This window comes from Panulirus ornatus, chromosome 2 (assembly GCF_036320965.1).
Source record: "Panulirus ornatus isolate Po-2019 chromosome 2, ASM3632096v1, whole genome shotgun sequence".
Classification (NCBI taxonomy): domain Eukaryota; kingdom Metazoa; phylum Arthropoda; class Malacostraca; order Decapoda; family Palinuridae; genus Panulirus; species Panulirus ornatus.
In genome coordinates this window covers 88,490,744-88,502,690 of record NC_092225.1, presented here as the reverse complement: position 1 = coordinate 88,502,690, position 11,947 = coordinate 88,490,744, and the positions used below count along the sequence as shown (strand labels likewise).

Below are 11,947 nucleotides of genomic sequence, written 5' to 3'. Positions count from 1 at the left end.
CATATAACATATGGAAAAAGCTGCATAGTTTCCATTAAAGCTTATGATATGGGGACAACAACAATAACAAAATCAATTCACGACCTGACTTTTAAGTAATACTTTTCTGATATGCTCCACGTACTACTGAACTGGGTAAATACAGTTTCTATGCGTAATACATTTCTCTTCAGTAAATGAGAAGGCTATTCTTGAAACAGAATAGTATACCGTCAGTCACATAGAAATATGACGTAATGAATGAATAGAAAAAGCGAGCACTCTTATCTTACTTTCAAACGTCTGAGTTTAGGGTTCCTTTCCAGAATGGTGTAAAACATATATAATGGAGACGAAATGACAATGTTGTCATGAGTTTGAGATAAAATGAGTTTTAGATTTACAGTTGTTTATGACTTGTATGATGCAAAAGACAGTTATACCAGGGAAAGAAACCAAATTTACAAAACGGAAACTATGAAACATTTATGTACCTCTTTACGAGAACTGACTGGGAGAGTTAAATGGGCTGGATATAGATAGGGTGGACACTTCTGTGAGATATGCAACAGAAATATCACTCAATGTAATCATCAATTCAGAGCGACTGATTCAAGGAAAAACGAGCGGGTCCATTGAAATATTTCTAAAGGCAAATGAGAAGGATCTGCTATGAAATAGATACAGAATATATATATATATATATATATATATATATATATATATATATATATATATATATATATATATATATATATATGGTGTGGGAGGCAAGTTGTTAGAAGCCGTGAAAAGTTTTTATCGAGGATGTAAGGCATGTGTACGTGTAGGAAGAGAGGAAAGTGATTGGTTCTCAGTGAATGTAGGTTTGCGGCAGGGGTATGTAATGTCTCCATGGTTGTTTAATTTGTTTATGGATGGGGTTGTTAGGGAGGTGAATGCAAGAGTTTTGGAGAGAGGGGCAAGTATGAAGTCTGTTGGGGATGAGAGAGCTTGGGAAGTGAGTCAGTTGTTGTTCGCTGATGATACAGCGCTGGTGGCTGATTCATGTGAGAAACTGCAGAAGCTGGTGACTGAGTTTGGTAAAGTGTGTGAAAGAAGAAAGTTAAGAGTAAATGTGAATAAGAGCAAGGTTATTAGGTACAGTAGGGTTGAGGGTCAAGTCAATTGGGAGGTGAGTTTGAATGGAGAAAAACTGGAGGAAGTGAAGTGTTTTAGATATCTGGGAGTGGATCTGGCAGCGGATGGAACCATGGAAGCGGAAGTGGATCATAGGGTGGGGGATTGGGCGAAAATTCTGGGAGCCTTGAAGAATGTGTGGAAGTCGAGAACATTATCTCGGAAAGCAAAAATGGGTATGTTTGAAGGAATAGTGGTTCCAACAATGTTGTATGGTTGCGAGGCGTGGGCTATGGATAGAGTTGTGCGCGGGAGGATGGATGTGCTGGAAATGAGATGTTTGAGGACAATGTGTGGTGTGAGGTGGTTTGATCGAGTAAGTAACGTAAGGGTGAGAGATGTGTGGAAATAAAAAGAGCGTGGTTGAGAGAGCAGAAGAGGGTGTTTTGAAATGGTTTGGGCACATGGAGAGAATGAGTGAGGAAAGATTGACCAAGAGGATATATGTGTCGGAGGTGGAGGGAACGAGGAGAAGAGGGAGACCAAGTTGGAGGTGGAAAGATGGAGTGAAAAAGATTTTGTGTGATCGGGGCCTGAACATGCAGGAGGGTGAAAGGAGGGAAAGGAATAGAGTGAATTGGAGCGATGTGGTATACCGGGGTTGACGTGCTGTCAGTGGATTGAATCAGGGCATGTGAAGCGTCTGGGGTAAACCATGGAAAGCTGTGTAGGTATGTATATTTGCGTGTGTGGACGTATGTATATACATGTGTATGGGGGTGGGTTGGGCCATTTCTTTCGTCTGTTTCCTTGCGCTACCTCGCAAACGCGGGAGACAGCGACAAAGAAAAAAAAAATATATATATATATATATTATTTATTTTTTTTTTATTATACTTCCATGGTTCCATCCGCTGCCAGATCCACTCCCAGATATCTAAAACACTTCACTTCCTCCAGTTTTTCTCCATTCAAACTCACCTCCCAATTGACTTGACCCTCAACCCTACTGTACCTAATAACCTTGCTCTTATTCACATTTACTCTTAACTTTCTTCTTCCACACACTATATATATATATATATATATATATATATATATATATATATATATATATATATATATATATATATATATATATATATAAAGCAGACATATGCAATTTGTATAAAAGCTTGGAATGAACATACACAAATATGAAAAGAGGAGGAAACAAGTTTTAAGAAATATATTGTATACAGAAGTACAAATGAACAAAAATTATTCTACACCTATCAAGAAGTATGATGAAGATTCAAGATACAAAGCATAACAGAGATAAGTCTATTCTAAGGAGGAAGAAATATGTGGGTGTAAAACAAGAATTCTGTCTGTATTATTGGAAGAATGACAACTTAGACAAGTTTTGTTGAAAGTGAGTCCATACAACCTTACTGCCCTGAAACCCCAAACCAACAAGATTTGTATCACTAAATGCTGTACATAATTTTCATCCTCATGTCCCCAGGTCTTCAAAAACCTGTCACATTAGCTAACCTAACCAGAAATTTCTGCTGAATACCTTTGTACATTTCTCCCCCTAAAAATATCCTTTATATTAATATAAACGTGTTGATAAAGTATCCATCGTGAAATCCTGGTTTTCTGGTTAATATATCTATATTTTGACATTAAGGCACGAATTCCCGAAACATCAACATAAGAGTTTTAAATCGAGAGAAAAGTCTTATTATCTATGCTATGAATTCTGACAGTAATACTAGGCTATAATTAGATACTATGCAATAGTCTCTACAATTTATTGATAAATTAATGAATGACAAATGATAAGACACTATGCAATAGTCTCTACAACCTCTTGTTAGGTTAACAAATGAAAAAAATTTGATACTATGCAAGTCTCTACAACTTGTTAGGTTAACAAATGAAAAATAATGATACTGTGCAATATTCAATACAACTTGTTAGGTTAACGGATGAAAAATAATCAATAATCTATATCACTTGTGGTTGGTTGGTAATTTGAGTTCTATGTTCTATGCTGATTGGTTATTTTGCCGTCAGACCTATCAACTGTTAAGTTCATTAAGGCTACCACGGTCATTCTGTGACCGCAAATCAGATCATTTGAACACCTTCGGGTGTTCATGATAATTCTACGGCCATATAAATTTTCACTACGTGTATGACGCCTCTTCCTAAATCTTGACATTCTAACGTAATTCAATAATCAGCTGAAGGAAAATGCAATTCACAGTATGCAATAAAATACAGTCCATCTACACGAAGCCGTAAGGTGGTACTTTAAGTCCACTTCATGTATCCACAAACTTCTACAATAACTTGTTATTAGTAAGGTGTATGATTGGTGGAATAAAATATATCACTGTATAACTTCCCATTCTGCGATGCACGTCTGTTGTAATATCAAGTATGTTGAATAAAATGTGATTAGAGTCGACTTTTGGTATTCTTATTCACAGGTGTAAATGGTAAAATGTGGCATGTTCCTTGAATAAAACATAATGGGGTTGTGAAAACACTAATGAACACAGCTAATGGAAGTGGCTGCACATACAACTCCTTCTGGGTCCTTACAGTGATTTTCAGAAGTGATAGTATATTACTAAGTTGAACAGTGCACGCAGCACAGCATGAACCTATCGATCTGGCTAGTGATATGATCCAGGTATCTAAGACAAAAAAATATTCCACGGGAGGTTCATCATCAATTTGAGAAATCAAGTCATTCCTGTCTTTACTATAAAGGCTTCGATTCGTAGACACGGGTACGGATATCTCGATCGTAATCTCTGATGCCATATGTTCATACTTTTCTATCCTGAACTTCTTCCTTTTAAGAAAAGGGCAAATTTTGCATTCAATATAAAATATGAAACTTTATAATCACATTTAATATCAGAAAATGTTATGGTGCTACTGAACTCCACCTGCATGTGGTTGCACCGCGAGCTGGGTCAGCTTGAGCTAAGCTGAGAGAAACAGTCCTCATGAGGATCTTCACTTTTCAAAGGAGTCATCATTTCCCTGCTCCTCAATGGAGTGCAGCCACAGGGTTAAATGATCTATATAATGATGATGATGATGATAATAATAATAATAATAATAATAATAATAATAATAATAATAATAATAATAATAATAATAATAATAATCTCAAAGGTGATAAAATCAAAGCACATCAACATCAAACAAAACCGGGTCTTCAATTACAGCATATCACCAACAAAACCTGGCCCACCAAACACTTGTAAACTAAATTATCTTTAGATGGGTGTCTGTCTTGAGTATGACAGTATTCAAGGCATTGGTCAGTTTTAAAAAACCATATTGTTAATTTTTTTTTTTTTTTTTTTTGTCGCTGTCTCCCGCGTTTGCGAGGTAGCGCAAGGAAACAGACGAAAGAAATGGCCCAACCCACCCCCATACTCATGTATATACATACGTCCACACACGCAAATATACATACCTACACAGCTTTCCATGGTTTACCCCAGACGCTTCACATGCCTTGATTCAATCCACTGACAGCACGTCAACCCCGGTATACCACATCGCTCCAATTCACTCTATGCCTTGCCCTCCTTTCACCCTCCTGCATGTTCAGGCCCCGATCACACAAAATCTTTTTCACTCCATCTTTCCACCTCCAATTTGGTCTCCCTCTTCTCCTCGTTCCCTCCACCTCCGACACATATATCCTCTTGGTCAATCTTTCCTCACTCATTCTCTCCATGTGCCCAAACCATTTCAAAACACCCTCTTCTGCTCTCTCAACCACGCTCTTTTTATTTCCACACATCTCTCTTACCCTTACGTTACTTACTCGATCAAACCACCTCACACCACACATTGTCCTCAAACATCTCATTTCTAGCACATCCATCCTCCTGCGCACAACTCTATCCATAGCCCACGCCTCGCAACCATACAACATTGTTGGAACCACTATTCCTTCAAACATACCCATTTTTGCTTTCCGAGATAATGTTCTCGACTTCCACACATTCTTCAAGGCTCCCAGAATTTTCGCCCCCTCCCCCACCCTATGATCCACTTCCGCTTCCATGGTTCCATCCGCTGCCAGATCCACTCCCAGATATCTAAAACACTTCACTTCCTCCAGTTTTTCTCCATTCAAACTCACCTCCCAATTGACTTGACCCTCAACCCTACTGTACCTAATAACCTTGCTCTTATTCACATTTACTCTTAACTTTCTTCTTTCACACACTTTACCAAACTCAGTCACCAGCTTCTGCAGTTTCTCACATGAATCAGCCACCAGAGCTGTATCATCAGCGAACAACAACTGACTCACTTCCCAAGCTCTCTCATCCCCAACAGACTTCATACTTGCCCCTCTTTCCAAAACTCTTGCATTCACCTCCCTAACGACCCCATCCATAAACAAATTAAACAACCATGGAGACATCACACACTCCTGCCGCAAACCTACATTCACTGAGAACCAATCACTTTCCTCTCTTCCTACACGTACACATGCCTTACATCCTCGATAAAAACTTTTCACTGCTTCTAACAACTTTCCTCCCACACCATATATTCTTAATACCTTCCACAGAGCATCTCTATCAACTCTATCATATGCCTTCTCCAGATCCATAAATGCTACATACAAATCCATTTGCTTTTCTAAGTATTTCTCACATACATTCTTCAAAGCAAACACCTGATCCACACATCCTCTATCACTTCTGAAACCACACTGCTCTTCCCCAATCTGATGCTCTGTACATGCCTTCACCCTCTCAATCAATACCCTCCCATATAATTTACCAGGAATACTCAACAAACTTATACCTCTGTAATTTGAGCACTCACTCTTATCCCCTTTGCCTTTGTACAATGGCACTATGCACGCATTCCGCCAATCCTCAGGCACCTCACCGTGAGTCATACATACATTAAATAACCTTGCCAACCAGTCAACAATACAGTCACCCCCTTTTTTAATAAATTCCACTGCAATACCATCCAAACCTGCTGCCTTGCCGGCTTTCACCTTCCGCAAAGCTTTTACTACCTCTTCTCTGTTTACCAAATCATTTTCCCTAACCCTCTCACTTTGCACACCACCTCGACAAAAACACCCTATATCTGCCACTCTATCATCAAACACATTCAACAAACCTTCAAAATACTCACTCCATCTCCTTCTCACATCACCACTACTTGTTATCACCTCCCCATTTGCGCCCTTCACTGAAGTTCCCATTTGCTCCCTTGTCTTACGCACTTTATTTACCTCCTTCCAGAACATCTTTTTATTCTCCCTAAAATTTAATGATACTCTCTCACCCCAACTCTCATTTGCCCTTTTTTTCACCTCTTGCACCTTTCTCTTGACCTCCTGTCTCTTTCTTTTATACGTCTCCCACTCAACTGCATTTTTTCCCTGCAAAAATCGTCCAAATGCCTCTCTCTTCTCTTTCACTAATACTCTTACTTCTTCATCCCACCACTCACTACCCTTTCTAATCAACTCACCTCCCACTCTTCTCATGCCACAAGCATCTTTTGCGCAATCCATCACTGATTCCCTAAATACATCCCATTCCTCCCCCACTCCCCTTACTTCCATTGTTCTCACCTTTTTCCATTCTGTACTCAGTCTCTCCTGGTACTTCCTCACACAAGTCTCCTTCCCAAGCTCACTTACTCTCACCACCCTCTTCACCCCAACATTCACTCTTTTTTTCTGAAAACCCATACAAATCTTCACCTTAGCCTCCACAAGATAATGATCAGACATCCCTCCAGTTGCACCTCTCAGCACATTAACATCCAAAAGTCTCTCTTTCGCGCGCCTGTCAATTAACACGTAATCCAATAAAGCTCTCTGGCCATCTCTCCTACTTACATAAGTATACTTATGTATATCTCGCTTTTTAAACCAGGTATTCCCAATCATCAGTCCTTTTTCAGCACATAAATCTACAAGCTCTTCACCATTTCCATTTACAACACTGAACACCCCATGTTAATAGGTAACAATATTCACGGGCATGTTATCAATCCTACGTCATTTTCATGACCAGAAAACATGGAATATAAGGTATGTCAGAAATATACTGCTAGTATATAATGACAGTGCATACTACGATAAGGTGCAACGACAGACTACGATAAGGTGCAACGACAGAGTGTAGAGATTAAATTAATTCTACGAAAGCTGTTCACTAGTAAGACTTACCATGCACACGCCTTGGATTTCTCTTGATTTTTTTTTTTTTTTCAAAAAATGGATTTTCTTGAGAATTTCAGGATAGATGCTTTTAGATATGCTGAATACGAATCTGTGGTCAAAACAAAAAATTAGTGTAATTAGTCGAATAATTAGCATATCAATACTATTATAATTAATCTAAGGGGTTTAATTAAAGTCATTAATAATGTGAAATGCAGTCATTTGACTCGAAATACTTAATCAGCATGTAAAATATTATCTATACCCAGATTTTCATTAAAATCTGAAGAAGTTGAAAATCTGATCAAAATGCAAGGCTATACAGCGTTGGATTTTTCTTGATTTAAAAAAAAAAAGAAAATGGATTTTCTTGGGAGTTTCTGGATAGATGGTTTTAGATATGCTGAATACGAATCTGTGGTCAAAACCCAAAAAATTCGTGTAATTAGTCGAGTAATTAGCATACTAATTTTATTATAATCAATCTAAGGAATAATTAAAGGTAATGATAATGCTAAATGCAGTCATTTGACTCGAAATACTTAATCAGCATGTAAAATAACATCTATACCCAGATTTTCATTAAAATCTGAAGTTAAAATTCTTGATTTTTTCAAAAAACGGGTTTTCTTGAGAATTTCAGGATAGATGCTTTTAGCTAAAGTACGCTGAATATGAGTCTGTGGTCAAAGCCTAAAAATTCATGAAATTAGTCGAGTGAAATCCAAAATATTTAGGGAATAAATTCCAGTTAGTTTTCATAATACAGTAATGGTAATTTTGGTGAGAGTTTGTCCAGCGAACTACCACACTTACTGTTAGTTTATCAAAATCATATTTGAAAAGCTTAACATTAAACTAGCAGTATTAAAGCACGGTTATTTGTTTGATTATTTGTGCATTGATCACAACAATTCAGCTAATCGTACCGAGCTAGGCTTACATTGAGGCGCCGTCGGAAAAAAAAAAAAATCAGTAAATTATTAATATTACGCCGTCTCCATAGCGAATAATATATTTTTAAATTTCCCTTTGTAGAGACTAACATTTTCCAGCTACATTGATAATGTTGCAGGTAAGGGATACCACTGAAAATGCTTTTGGACTGTAGTAAAACTCATATCAATAGACACCTGACACACTATGCAGTGGATTCAAAGCGGGGGAGACCATGTTTCTCTTCCACATTGTGACAAGGATAGGTATTCACGAAGTGAGAAGGGCTTTGAAGTAGGGGAAACCTGCGGTGTAAAAGCACTCTACCCCAACTGTTCGAGGAGTAAATACTGTATAGATACCACTGTTGTTAATACATATCTATTAAAACAGGAGGGACACCTGCGGACAGACGAAAACAGACATCCACTAAGCGATTCTTCGGAATTTGATTCGGTTTGTAAATCGATTTCCAAACCGAGAAAAGCTTTGAAAGAAAACAAGATAACATGCCTGTGGGTTGATAATCTCCAAATTCTTCCAGTTCTACCCGTGACACCCGCGTTCTTTAATCAAGACAAAGAATTGCTCCCCCTACTAAAAAAAGAAAAAAAAAAGAAAATAAACAAGACAATGAATACTAATCCATTAATCCAAGATTTCGATCACCATAAAGACAATACTAAATCCTAAACAAAAGTATCATAATTTCTTTTTACCGTCTTATGAACACCTCTATACTTAAGATGTCACACATATAAGCCACGGTAAAACAAGAACGTAATTACATTTCTGATGAACAATCGACTCACAAAAAGACAATGCAAGTTCATGAAAAAAATACGAACTGAAATATAAAATGCCTTTCCTTATACGTTGATGAATCTATCCTTATCAAAGCCTATATTGCTGCATCCACTTAACGATGTACATAAAACAGACAAGATGGTAAAAAAAAATGAAGAGAAATTACCCGTTGTAACTTACCAAAATATCAACGTAAGTTTCAGTAATTTCTACACACATATTGCAACCTTTTCTTTGTCTAACCAGAGTTTACCCTTATCACAGATGTACCTCCCATCGCATATTCAATATCACGGGATAAAAATGAATCGTACAAATCACGCTCCTCTTATTTAAATCACCTACATTAGTTATACAGAATTCATTCATATACGGTCTCGCGAAATCCTAAAATTTTTTCACATTGGTGCCCCTAAACTGGACCTTTACCGCCTGATTGTATAAGAGGTAAGGTACATTAAGGTTCGTGAGAGTTTGAGTCCATATTACTTACCATTTATCTACATAATCATAGATAACTGATACATATGAGTTTATAAAATCTTGTCTAACCAAATTAATCGAGAAAAAAGAAGGGGATGTTCCGTAGATGCATCCCCTAGCTTGGATGGGTAATTGTCAAAAAAAAAAATAATTGAGTTTTGTAAACGATATAATTCAACGAAATTGTTACAGATTGATTCCTGCAATGCGTAGAGTTGGTATAAAGCATGGAATTTCCGGTGTAACAAATCTAACATCAATTTCAAGTTTTCGTAAAGTGGGCAGGGCTTTGAAGTTGAGGGAAATTGTGAGATTATAAACACTCAGAATCAATATTTCAGTTTAAGTAATGCATTCGTAATGCTTCGATAAAATTTAGCAAAAAGAATACACTTAGGAAGTTTGGTAAAGAATAAACTTAGGAAGTTTAGTAATGTCAACAAATCAATGCATACGGCTGAATAATGACTTTCACCTTGCGTTTGTTCTGTTTCTATAAAACTTAATTCAGTTCGTATATCGATATTCAGTTAATGATATTGTAAGAAATTAAGAAAACTTGCTGTGGTGAATGAATGCCTATTCTTATTTTACTATTTATGCATCCGTCAATTTTTGTCCAACATAATATTAGTTAGGTTCATATCTCTAGTGAATTCAAAGTTTACATTCCTGACCTAACGAATCATAGCGGAAATACGTGGAATACGTTTTTATAACAATGAAATTTCGTTAATAGCAGAACCTATATAGTTAATGAAATTTTACATTGTTACATAACCTCAGATTTTCCCCTCTGCCGCATAACCCTACCACCAACGAGTTATTTGATACTGAAAGATGTTTTAAGTCACAAAAAGAAAATCCTACACATTTAAATCCTCTGGCAAAAAAGATTCCATGATTTCAAGTAAGATCAATCTATAAAACTGGCGTCCATTTTTCTTGACTTTGATCAGTGAAAGTCCCAAAGAGAACTGATGTTTTACTGACAAGTCTAACATATAATTGAGATAAAAAAAAATAATGTTTCTACTTACCATCATACGACAGCTAGGAATTGGGTCTACACCATCTGTCTTGACTTCTTTGCTGCAAGGTGTTGTTCCCTCCAACACTTTCTTAGTCCTGTCCCAGCGAGTTGTGATAACATTATCATCACTAGACGTGGGGGGACGAGACTAAGTAAAATGTCGGAAGGTTTTACCAAGCTGATCATCAAGAAGGCAGATGGCGAGCTCAGCATGTAATTGGATAATTCTAGATTCATTTTCGACACAGTGGTTCGTTTCGTTCTTCTTGCACTCACCTACTGAACGGTTCTGTACGGTCACGGACAAAAAACGAAGATGGGAGACACCGAAGATTTATGATATACACTGTAAAAAGAACCCTGAGGGAAGCCAGCGGAGTAACACATCCCTAACTGCGGAACGACACTCAACAACTGGCATGGTGACGTCACAATTTGACCGATGAACTTAACAAATGTTCAGTAATCCCTGTGGCACAAAAAATTTCAATTAAATTGAGTTACTTCTTTTTTCTTTTAGATGTTTCTCTTCTAACGGTGAGTCGGTGAAAAATTGTAAATATTGTTTTGTCTAATGAACGGTAAGTTGATTTACCTCTGCTGACAATTTAGATCCGCAGACAACGACTTCGCATATTTCTTTTACCATTACTATTTTACACTGGAATTCAAACGGAGTATCTGTGAAGGAGTGTATGAAGGCATAAGACACCTGTTTCACCTACTTACATAGACAACTGCTGTAAATTACAGTGGATTACATGGAATTTCACAACACAAGCTACGGACGTGGTCATCAAAATACGACTTGATGAAAACCTCGTAAACTTATTTACTGTTTAGTAAAATTCAATTTCCTTTGGACATGAAGTTTAATACAAAATAGTCTTTAGATAACTAGAAAACGGCCAGGCACTGAAGAAAAGTATTTGATTAAATTCATATCGGAAAATAAGGAAAAATTATATTAAGAAAATCAAGAGAACCAATGAATACCTGATCAACTCTCTTTTAGGAACGGACAGTATCTTATTTCGTTAATAATTTTTATTTTTGTGGTCTGCGTTTGACCACTTGTGATAACTGAAGACCATATAATTTTTATTTTTTGAAAGTCTAGAAATGACCTACAGATAATCAATTGAAGGAATCATCTTACGCTTTTGTTTCTTGTTTGTTTTTGTTTGCACTCGTAGTTCGAGTCACCGCGGCTGGGTTTCCTTGCTACTGGAAGCAGCGCGGCAGGAGCCCCTAAGATATCCTAGGTGATAATACCACAGCTCTCGTAGAAATCGGACTTGGGATATATATATATATATATATATATATATATATATATATATATATATATATATATA

The 11,947-nt window shown here is 37.0% G+C and overlaps 1 long non-coding RNA gene across 1 annotated transcript in view; it reads right to left on the bottom strand.

Moving 5' to 3' along the window:
• Nucleotides 1–10,982, bottom strand: part of LOC139758180 (uncharacterized) — a 149,126-nt gene extending 138,144 nt beyond the window's left edge. The window contains exon 1 of the long non-coding RNA XR_011714783.1: nt 10,597–10,982. This is a non-coding gene — a long non-coding RNA (uncharacterized lncRNA). The remainder of the gene's footprint in view (nt 1–10,596) is intronic.
• Between the last annotated feature and the right edge of the window lie 965 nt (nt 10,983–11,947).